We start from the raw sequence: 11,903 nt of genomic DNA, 5'->3' as shown, positions 1-11,903 counted from the left end.
AGTGTCGACAACTGCTCCCCATTGTCCATGTTCACGAATTTTTATTGTTTTCCCAGGATAAAAATTGAATTTTCGGGAAAATGGCATACGAATTATTGAGCTACTTGTTAATACGAATCGAATGATACCCATCTCGTCCCTGTCGACAACTGGTCCCCATTGCCCAAATTCCCGAATTTTTATTCTTTTCGTGAGTAAAAATGGAATTTGCGGGAAAATGGCATAGGAGTTATTGATCTATTTGTTTATACGAATCGAATGATACCCATCTCGTTCCTGTCGACAACTGGTCCCCATTGCTCAAATTCCCGAATTTTTATTATTTTCCCGGGGAAAAATTAACCTTGCTGAAAATGGCATACGAATTATTGATCTACTTGTTAATACGAATCGAATGATACCCAGCTCGTCCCTATCGTCAACTGGTCCAGATTGCCCGAATTCCCGAATTCTTATTATTTTTCCGGTTAAAAATTGAATTTTCGGGAAAATGGAATACGAATTATTGATCTACTTGTTAATACGAATCGAATGATACCCATCTCGTCTTTGTCGACAACTGGTCCCCATTGCCCAAATTGGCGAATTTTTATTTTCTCGGGTAAAAATTGAATTTTCAGGAAAATCGCATACCAATTATCGATCTACTTGTTAATAGCAATCGAATGATACCCATCTCGTCAGTGTCGACAACTGCTCCCCATTGTCCAAGTTCACGAATTTTTTTTATTTTCAAAGGATAAAAATTGAATTTTCGGGAAAATGGAATACGAATTATTGATCTACTTGTTAATACGAATCGAATGATACCCATCTCGTCTTTGTCGACAACTGGTCCCCATTGCCCAAATTGGCGAATTTTTATTTTCTCGGGTAAAAATTGAATTTTCAGGAAAATCGCATACCAATTATCGATCTACTTGTTAATAGCAATCGAATGATACCCATCTCGTCAGTGTCGACAACTTGTCCCCATTGCCCAAGTTCACGAGTTTTTATTACTTTCCCGGGTTAAAATTTAATTTTCGGGAAAATCGCATACGAATTATTGATCTACATGTTAATACGAATCGAGTGATACCCGTCTCGTCCCTGTGGACAACTGGTCCCCCATTCCCAAATTCCCAATTTTTTATTCTTTTCGTGGGTAAAAATTGAATTTTCGGGAAAGTGGCATACGAATTATTGATCTACTTGTTAATACGAATCGAGAGATACCCGTCTCGTCCCTGTGGACAACTGGTCCCCATTGCCCAAATTCCCAAATTTATATTCTTTTCCTGGGTAAAAATTGAATTTTGGGGAAAATGGCATACGAATTAGTGATCTACTTGTTAATACGAATCGAATGATACCCATCTCGTCCCTGTCGACAACTGGTCCCATTGCTCAAAATCCCGAATCTTTTATTATTTACCCGGACAAAAATTGAATTTTCGGGAAAATGGCATATCAGTTATTAATCTATTTGTTAATACGAATCGAATGGTTCCCATCTCGTCCTGGTCGACAATTGGTCCCCATTGCTCAAAATCCCGAACTTTTATTATTGTCCCGGATAAAAATTGAATTTTCTGGAAAATGGAATACGAATTATTGATCTACTTGTTAATACGAATCGAATGATACCCATCTCGTCTTTGTCGACAACTGGTCCACATTGCCTAAAATCCCGAATTTTTATTATTTTCCCGGAAAAAAAAATAATTTTCGGGAAAATGGCATATCAATTATTCATCTACTCGTTAATACGAACCGAATGATACCCATCTCGTCCCTGTCGACAACTGGTTCTTATTGCTCCAAATCCCGAATTTTTATTATTTTCCCGGGTAAAAGTTGAATTTTCGGGAAAATGGCATACGAATTATTGATCTACTAGTTAATACGAATCGAATGATACCCATCTCGTCTTTGTCGACAACTGGTCCCCATTGCCTAATTCCAGAATTTTTATTTTTCCGGGTAAAAATTGAATTTTCTGAAAATGGCATACCAATTGTTGAACTACTTGTTATTATTAATCGAATGATAAACATCTCGTCCGTGTCGAGAACTGGTCCCCATTTCCCAAATTCCCGAACTTTTAATTTTTTCGTGGGTAAAAATGGAATTTTTGGTGAAATGGCATTTCAATTATTGATCTACTTGTTAATACGAATCGAATGATACCCATCTCGTCCCTGTCGACAACTTGTCCTCATTGCTCAAATTCCCGAATTTTTATTATTTTCCCAAGAAGAATTTAATTTTGCTGAAAATAGCATACGAATTATTGATCTCCTTGTTAATACGAATCGAATGATACCCATCTCGTCCCTGTCGACAACTGGTCCCCATTCCCCAAATTCCCGAATTTTTGTTATTTTTTCGATTAAAAATTGAATTTTCTGGAAAATGACATACGAATTATTGATCTACTTGTTAATCCGAATAGGATGATACCCATCTAGTCCCTTTCGACAACTGGTCCCCATTGCACTAATTCCCGAGTTTTTATTATTTCCCAGGTAAAATTTGAATTTTCGGAAAAATTACATACGAATTATTGATCTACTTGTTAATACAAATCAAATGCTACCCATCTCGTCTTTGTCGACAACTGTCCCCATTACCCATATTCCCGAGTTTTTATTATTTTCCCGGTTAAAGATTGATTTTCGGGAAAATGGCATACGAATTATTGAGCCACTTGTTAATACGAATCCAATGACGAATTATTGATCTATTTCTTAATACGAATCGAGCGAAACCCACATCGTCCCTCTCGACAACTGCTCCCCATTGCTCAAAATCCCGAATTTTTATTACTTTCCCGTGTTAAAATTGAATTTTCGGGAAAATGGCATACGAATCATTGATCTACTTGTTAATACGAATCGAGTGATGCCCGTCTCGTCCCTGCGGACAACTGGTCCCCATTGCCCAAATTCCCAATTTTTTATTCTTTCGTGGGTAAAAATTGAATTTTCGGGAAAATGGCATACGAATTATTGATCTACTTGTTAATACGAATCGAGTGATACCCGTCTCGTCCCTGTGGACAACTGGTCCCCATTGCCCAAATTCCCAAATTTATATTCCTTTCCTGGGTAAAAATTGAATTTTCGGGAAAATGGCAAACGAATTATTGCTCTACTTGTTAATACGAATCGAATGATACACATCTCGTCCCTGTCGACAACTGGTCCCATTGACAAAAACCCAAATCTTTTATTATTTTCCTGGACAAAAATTGAATTTTCAAAAAAAAGGCATATCACTTATTGATCTACTTGTTAATACGAATCGAATGTTTCCCATCTCGTCCTGGTCGACAATTTGCCCCCATTGCTCAAAATTTCGAATTTTTAATATTTTCCCGGATAAAAATTGAATTTCCCGGAAAATGGCATACGAATTATTGATCTACTTGTTAATACGAATCGAGTGATACCGATCTCGTCCCTGTCGACAACTGGTCCCCATTGCTCAAATTCCCGAATTTTTATTATTTATTCGGGAAAAATTAATTTTGCTGAAAAAGGAAAAGGAATTATTGATCTACTTGTTAATACAAATCGAATGATACCTATCTCGTCTTTGTCGACAACTGGTCCCCATTGCCCAAATTTCCGAATTTTTTCCCGGGTAAAAATTGAATTTTCGGGAAAATGGCATACCAATTATTGATCTACTTGTTAATAGCAATCGAATGATACCCATCTCGTCTCTGTCGACAACTTGTCCCCATTGCCCAAGTTCACGAATTTTTATTATTTTCACGGATAAAAATTCAATTTTCGGGAAAATGGTATATGGATTATTGATCTACTCGTTAATACGAATCGAATTTTACCCATCTCGTCCCTGTCGATAAGGGGTCCCCATTGCTCAAAATCTCGAATTATTATTATTTTCCCGGACAGAAATTGAATTTTCGGGAAAATGGCATATCAGTTATTGATCTACTTGTTAATACGAATCGAATGGTTCCCTTCTCGTCCCGATCGACAATTGCTCCCCATTGCTCAAAATCCCGAATTTTTAATATTTTCGCGGATAAAAAATGAATTTTCTGGAAAACGGCATACGAATTATTGATCTACTTCTTAATACGAATCGAGCGATAGCCATCTCGTCCCTGTCGACAAGTGGTCTCCATTGCTCAAAATCCCGATATTTTATTACTTCCCCGGGTTAAAACTTAATTTTCGGGAAAATCGCATACGAATTATTGATCTACTTGTTAATACGAATCGAGTGATACCCGTCTCGTCCCTGTGGACAACTGGTCCCAATTGCCCAAATTCCTAATTTTTTACTCTTTTCGTGGGTAAAAATTTAATTTTCCGGGAAAGTAGCATACGAATTATTGATCTACTTGTTAATACGAATCGAGTGATACCCGTCTCGTCCCTGTGGACAACTGGTCCCCATTGACCAAATTCCCAATTTTTTATTCTTTACGTGGGAAAAAATTGAATTTTCGTGAAAATGGCATACGAATTATTGATCTACTTGTTAATACGAATCGAATGATACCCATCTCGTCCCTGTCGACAACTGGTCCCATTGCTCAAAATCCCGAATCTTTTATTATTTTCCCGAACAAAAATTGAATTTTCGAGAAAATGGCATATCAGTTATTGATCTACTTGTTAATACGAATCGAATGGTTCCCATCTCTTCCTGGTCGACAATTGGTCCCCATTGCTCCAAATCCCGAATTTGTATTATTTTAACGGATAAAAATTGATTTTTCTGGAAAATAAAATACGAATTATTGATCTACTTGTTAATACGAATCGAATGATAGCCATCTCGTCTTTGTCGACAACTGGTCCCCATTGGATAAAATCCCGAATTTTTATTATTTTCCCAAATAAAAATTGAATTTTCGGGAAAATGGCATATCAATTATTGATCTACTCATTAATACGAACCGAATGATAGCCATCTCGTCCCTGTCGACAACTGGTCCTTATTGCTCCAAATCCCGAATTTTTATTATTTTCCCAGGTAAAAGTTGAATTTTCGGGAAAATGGCATACGAATTATTGATCTACTAGTTAATACGAATCGAATGATACCCATCTCGTCTTTGTCGACAACTGGTCCACATTGCCTAATTCCCGAATTTTTATTTTTCCGGGTAAAAATTGAATTTTCTGGAAAATGGCATACCAATTATTGATCTACTTGTTATTAGGAATCGAATGATACCCATCTCGTCCCTGTCGACAACTTGTCCTGATTGCTAAAATTCCCGAATTTTTATTATTTTCCCAAGAAAAATTTAATTTTGCTGAAAATAGCATACGAATTATTGATCTACTTGTTAATACGAATCGAATGATACCCATCTCGTCCCTGTCGACATCTGTCCCCATTCCCCAAATTCCCGAATTATTTTTATTTTCCCCAGTAAAAATTGAATTTTCTGGAAAATGATATACGAATTATTGATCCACTTGTTAATCCGAATCGGATGATACCCATCTCGTCCCTTTGGACAACTGGTCCCCATTGCCCTAATTCCCGAATTTTTATTATTTCCTGGGTAAAATTTGAATTTTCGGAAAAATTACATACGAATTTTTGATCTACTTGTTAATACGAATCGAATGCTACCCATCTCGTCTTTGTCGACAACTGTCCCCACTGCCCAAATTCCCGAGTTTTTATTATTTTCCCGGTTAGAGATTGAATTTTCGGGAAAATGGCATACGAATTATTGAGCTACTTGTTAATACGAATCGAATGATACCCATCTCGTCCGTCGACAACTGGTCCCGATTGCTCGAAATTCCAAATTTTTATTATTTTCCCGCGTAAAAATTGAATATTCGGGAAAATGGCATACGAGTTATTGATCTACTTGTTAATACGAATCGAATGATACCCATCTCGTCTTTGTCAAAAACTGGTTCCCTTTGCTCAAATTCCCGAATTATTATTATTTTCACGGGAAAAATTAGTTTTGCTGAAAATGGAAAACGAATTATCGATCTGCTTCCTAATACAAATCGAATGATACCCGTCTCGTCCCTGTGGACAACTATTCCCCATTGCCCAAATTCCCAAATTTATACTTTTCCTGGGTAAAAATTGAATTTTCGGGAAAATGGCATACGAATTATTGATCTACTTGTTAATACAAATCGAATGATACCCATCTCGTCCCTGTCGACAACTGGTCCCATTGCTCAAAATCCCGAATTTTTTATTATTTTCTCGGACAAAAATTGAATTTTCGGGAAAATGGCATATCAGTTATTGATCTACTCGTTAATACGAATCGAATTATACCTATCTCGTCCCTGTCGAAAAGAGCTCCCCATTGCTCAAAATCCCGAATTTTTATTATTTTCCCGGATAAAAATTGAATTCTCGGAAAAATGGCATACGAATTATTGATCTACTTGTTAATACGAATCGAATGATATCTATGTCGTCCTTGTCAACAACTGGTCCCAATTGCTCAAAATCCCGAATTTTTATTATTTTCCCGGGTAAAAATTGAATTTTCGGGAAAATGGCATACGAATTATTGATCTACTTCTTAATACGAATCGAGCGATACCCACCTCGTCCCTCTCGACAACTGGTCCCCATTGCTCAAAATCCCGAATTTTTATTTTCACGCATAAAAATTGAATTTTCGGGAAATGGCATATCAATTATTGATCTACTCGTTATTACGAATCGAATTATACCCATCTCGTAACTGTCGACAACTGCTCCCCATTCCTCAAAAACCCGAATTTTTATTACTTTCCCGGGTTAAAATTGAATTTTCGGGAAAACGGCATGCGAATTACTGATCTACTTGTTAATAGGAATCGAGTGATACCCGTCTCGTCCCTATAGACAACTGGTCCACATTGCCCAAATTCCCAAATTTTTATTCTTTTCGTGGGAAAAAATTGAATATTTGGGAAAATGGCATACGAATTATTGATCTACTTGTTAATACGAATCGAATGATACCCATCTCGTCTTTGTCGAGAACTGGTCCCATTGCTCAAAATCCCGAATTTTTTACTATTTTCCCGGACAGAAATTGAATTTTCGGGAAAATGACATATCAGTTATTGATCTATTTGTTAATACGAATCGAATGGTTCCCATCTCGTCCCGATCGACAATTGGTCCCCATTGTCCATGTTCACGAATTTTTAATATTTTCGCGGATAAAAAATGAATTTTCTGGAAAATGGAATACGAATTATTGATCTACTTGTTAATACGAATCGAATGAAACCCATCTCGTCTTTGTCGACAACTGGTTCCCATTGTCGAAGTTCACGAATTTTTATTATTTTCCCGGATAAAAATTCAATTTTCGGGAAAATGGCATATCAATTATTGATCTACTCGTTAATACGAATCGAATTATACCCATCTCGTCCCTGTCGATAACGGGTCCCCATTGCTCAAGATCCCGAATTTTTATTATTTTCCCGGATAAAAATTGAATTTTCGGAAAAATGGCATACGAATTATTGATCTACTTCTTAATACGAATCGAGCGATACCCATCTCGTCCCTGTGGACAACTGGTCTCCATTGCTCAAAATCCCGAATTTTTATTATTTTTCCGGTTAAGAATTGAATTTTCGGGAAAATGGAATACGAATTATTGATCTACTTGTTAATACGAATCGAATGATACCCATCTCGTCTTTGTCAACAACTGGTCCCTATTGCCCAATTTCCGAATTTTTATTTTCCCGGGAAAAAATTGAATTTTCGGGAAAATGGCATACCAAATATTGATCTACTTGTTAATAGGAATTGAATGATACCCATCTCGTCCCTGTCGAGAACTTGTGCCTATTGCCCAAATTCCCGAATTTTTATTCTTTTCCTAGGTAAAAATGTAATTTTCGGGAAAATGGCATACGAATTATTGATCTACTTGTTAATTCGAATTGAATGATACCCATCTCGTCCCTGTCGACAACTGGTCCCTATTGCCCAAATTCTCGAATTTTTATTCTTGTCGTGGGTAAAAATGTAATTTTCGGGAAAAGGGCATACGAATTATTGATCTACTTGTTAATCCGAATCGGATGATACCCAGCTCGTCCCTTTCGACAACTGGTCCCCATTGCCCTAATTCCCGATTTTTTATTATTGCCTGGGTAAAATTTGAATTTTCGGAAAATTTACATACGAATTATTAATCTACTTGTTAATACGAATCGAATGCAACCCATCTCGTCTTTGTCGACAACTGTCCCAATTGCCCAAATTCCCGAGTTTTTATTATTTTCCCGGTTAAAGATTGATTTTCGGGAAAATGGCATACGAATTATTGAGCTACTTGTTAATACGAATCCAATGACGAATTATTGATCTACTTCTTAATACGAGTCGAGCGATACCCACATCATCCCTCTCGACAACTGCTCCCCATTGCTCAATATCCCGAATTTTTATTACTTTCCCGTGTTAAAATTGAATTTTCGGGAAAGTGGCATACGAATTATTGATCTACTTGTTAATACAAATCAAGTGATAAACGTCTCGTCCCTGTGGACAACTGGTCCCCATTGCCCAAATTCCCAAATTTATACTCTTTTCCTGGGTAAAAATTGAATTTTCGGGAAAATGGCATACGAATTATTGATCTACTTGTTAATACGGATCGAATGGTTCCCATCTCGTCCTGGTCGACAATTTGTCCCCATTGCTCAAAATCCCGAAATTTTATAATTTTCCCGGATAAAAATTGAATTTCACGGAAAATGGCATACGAATTATTGATCTACTTGTTAATACGAATCGAGTGATACTAATCTCGTCCCTGTCGACAACCAGTCCCCATTGCTCAAATTACCGAATTTTTATTATTTTCACGGGAAAAAATTAATTTTGCTGAAAATGGAATAGGAATTATTGATCAACTTGTTAATACAAATCGAATGATACCTATCTCGTCTTTGTCGACGACTGGTCCCCTTTGCCCAAATTTCCGAATTTTTTTCCCGGGTAAAAATTGAATTTTCGGCAAAATGGCATACCAATTATTGATCTACTTGTTAATAGCAATCGAATGATACCCATCTCGTCCCTGTCGACAACTTGTCCCCATTGCCCAAGTTCACGAATTTTTATTATTTTCCCGGATAAAAATTCAATTTTCGGGAAAATGGCATATGAATTATTGATCTACTCGTTAATACGAATCGAATTTTAACCATCTCGTCCCTGTCGATAAGGGGTCCCCATTGCTCAAAATCCCGAATTTTTATTATTTTCCCGGACAGAAATTGAATTTTCGGGAAAATGGCATATCAGTTATTGATCTACTTGTTAATACGAATCGAATGGTTCCCATCTCGTCCCAATCGACAATTGCTCCCCATTGCTGAAAATCCCGAATTTTTAATATTTTCGCGGATAAAAAATGAATTTTCTAGAAAATGGCATACGAATTATTGATCTACTTCTTAATACGAATCGAGCGATACCCATCTCGTCCCTGTCGACAATTGCTCCCCATTGCTCAAAATCCCGAATTTTTATTACTTTCCCGGATTAAAATTTAATTTTCGGGAAAATCGCATACGAATTATTTATCTACTTGTTAATACGAATCGAGTGATACCCGTCTCATCCCTGTGGACAACTGGTCCCCTATCCCAAATTCCCAATTTTTTATTCTTTTCGTGGGTAAAAATTGAATTTTCCGGAAAGTGGCATACGAATTATTGATCTACTTGTTAATACGAATCGAGAGATACCCGTCTCGTCCCTGTGGACAACTGGTCCCCATTGCCCAAATTCCCAAATTTATATTCTTTTCCTGGGTAAAAATTGAATTTTGGGGAAAATGGCATACGAATTATTGATCTACTTGTTAATACGAATCGAATGATACCCATCTTGTCCCTGTCGACAACTGGTCCCATTGCTCAAAATCCCGAATCTTTTATTATTTACCCGGACAAAAATTGAATTTTCGGGAAAAGGCATATCAGTTATTGATCTACTTGTTAATACGAATCGAATGGTTCCCATCTCGTCCTGGTCGACAATTGGTCCCCATTGCTCAAAATCCCGAATTTTTATTATTTTCCCGGATAAAAATTGAATTTTCTGGAAAATGGAATACGAATTATTGATCTACTTGTTAATACGAATCGAATGATACCCATCTCGTCTTTGTCGAAAACTGGTTCCCTTTGCTCAAATTCCCGAATTATTATTTATTTCACGGGAAAAATTAATTTTGCTGAAAATGGAATACGAATTATCGATCTGCTTGTTAGTACAAATCGAATGATACCCATCTCGTCTTTGTCGACAACTGGTCCCCATTGCCCAAATTCCCGAACTTTTATTTTTTTCGTGGGTAAAAATGGAATTTTTGGTGAAATGGCATATCAATTATTGATCTACTTGTTAATACGAATCGAATGATACCCATCTCGTCCCTGTCGACAACTTGTCCTCATTGCTCAAATTCCCGAATTTTTATTATTTTCCCAAGAAGAATTTAATTTTGCTGAAAATAGCATACGAATTATTGATCTCCTTGTTAATTCGAATCGAATGATACCCATCTCGTCCCTGTCGACAACTGGTCCTTATTGCTCCAAATCCCGAATTTTTATTATTTTCCCGGGTAAAAGTTGAATTTTCGGGAAAATGGCATACGAATTATTGATCTTCTAGTTAATGCGAATCGAATGATACCCATCTCGTCTTTGTGGACAACTGGTCCCCATTGCCTAATTCCCGAATTTTTATTTTTCCGGGTAAAAATTGAATTTTCTGAAAATGGCATACCAATTGTTGAACTACTTGTTATTAGGAATCGAATGATAAACATCTCGTCCCTGTCGAGAACTGGTCCCCATTGCCCAAATTCCCGAACTTTTATTTTTTTCGTGGGTAAAAATGGAATTTTTGGTGAAATGGCATATCAATTATTGATCTACTTGTTAATACGAATCGAATGATACCTATCTCGTCCCTGTCGACAACTTGTCCTCATTGCTCAAATTCCCGAATTTTTATTATTTTCCCAAGAAGAATTTAATTTTGCTGAAAATAGCATACGAATTATTGATCTCCTTGTTAATACGAATCGAATGATACCCATCTCGTCCCTGTCGACAACTGGTCCCCATTCCCCAAATTCCCGAATTTTTATTATTTTCCCGATTAAAAATTGAATTTTCTGGAAAATGACATACGAATTATTGATCTACTTGTTAATCCGAATAGGATAATACCCATCTCGTCCCTTTCGACAACTGGTCCCCATTGCACTAATTCCCGAGTTTTTATTATTTCCCAGGTAAAAATTGAATTTTCGGAAAAATTACATACGAATTATTGATCTACTTGTTAATACGAATCGAATGCTACTCATCTCGTCTTTGTCGACAACTGTCCCCACTCCCAAATTCCCGAGTTTTTATTATTTTCCCGGTTAAAGATTGAATTTTCGGGAAAATAGCATACGAATTATTGATCTACTTGTTAATAGCAATCGAATGATACCCATCTCGTCCCTGTCGACAACTGGTCCCCATTGCCCAAGTTCACGAATTTTTATTATTTTCTCGGATAAAAATTCAATTTTCGGGAAAATGGCAAATTAATTATTGATCTACTCGTTAATACGAATCGAATTATACCTATCTCGTCCCTGTCGATAAGGGGTCCCCATTGCTCAAAATCCCGAATTTTTATTATTTTCCCGGGTAAAAATTGAATTTTTGGGGAAATGGCATACGAATTATTGATCTACTTCTTAATACGAATCGAGCGATACCCACCTCGTCCCTCTCGACAACTGGTCCCCATTGCTCATAATCCCGAATTTTTATTATTTTCACGGATAAAAATTGAATTTTCGGGAAAATGGCATATCAATTATTGATCTACTCGTTATTACGAAT

The sequence above is a fragment of the Thermobia domestica genome, chromosome 2 (assembly GCF_964235325.1).
Source record: "Thermobia domestica chromosome 2, izTheDome1.hap1.1, whole genome shotgun sequence".
Taxonomy (NCBI): domain Eukaryota; kingdom Metazoa; phylum Arthropoda; class Insecta; order Zygentoma; family Lepismatidae; genus Thermobia; species Thermobia domestica.
The sequence above is the reverse complement of the archived record's forward strand: the minus strand, read 5'-3'. Positions refer to the sequence as shown.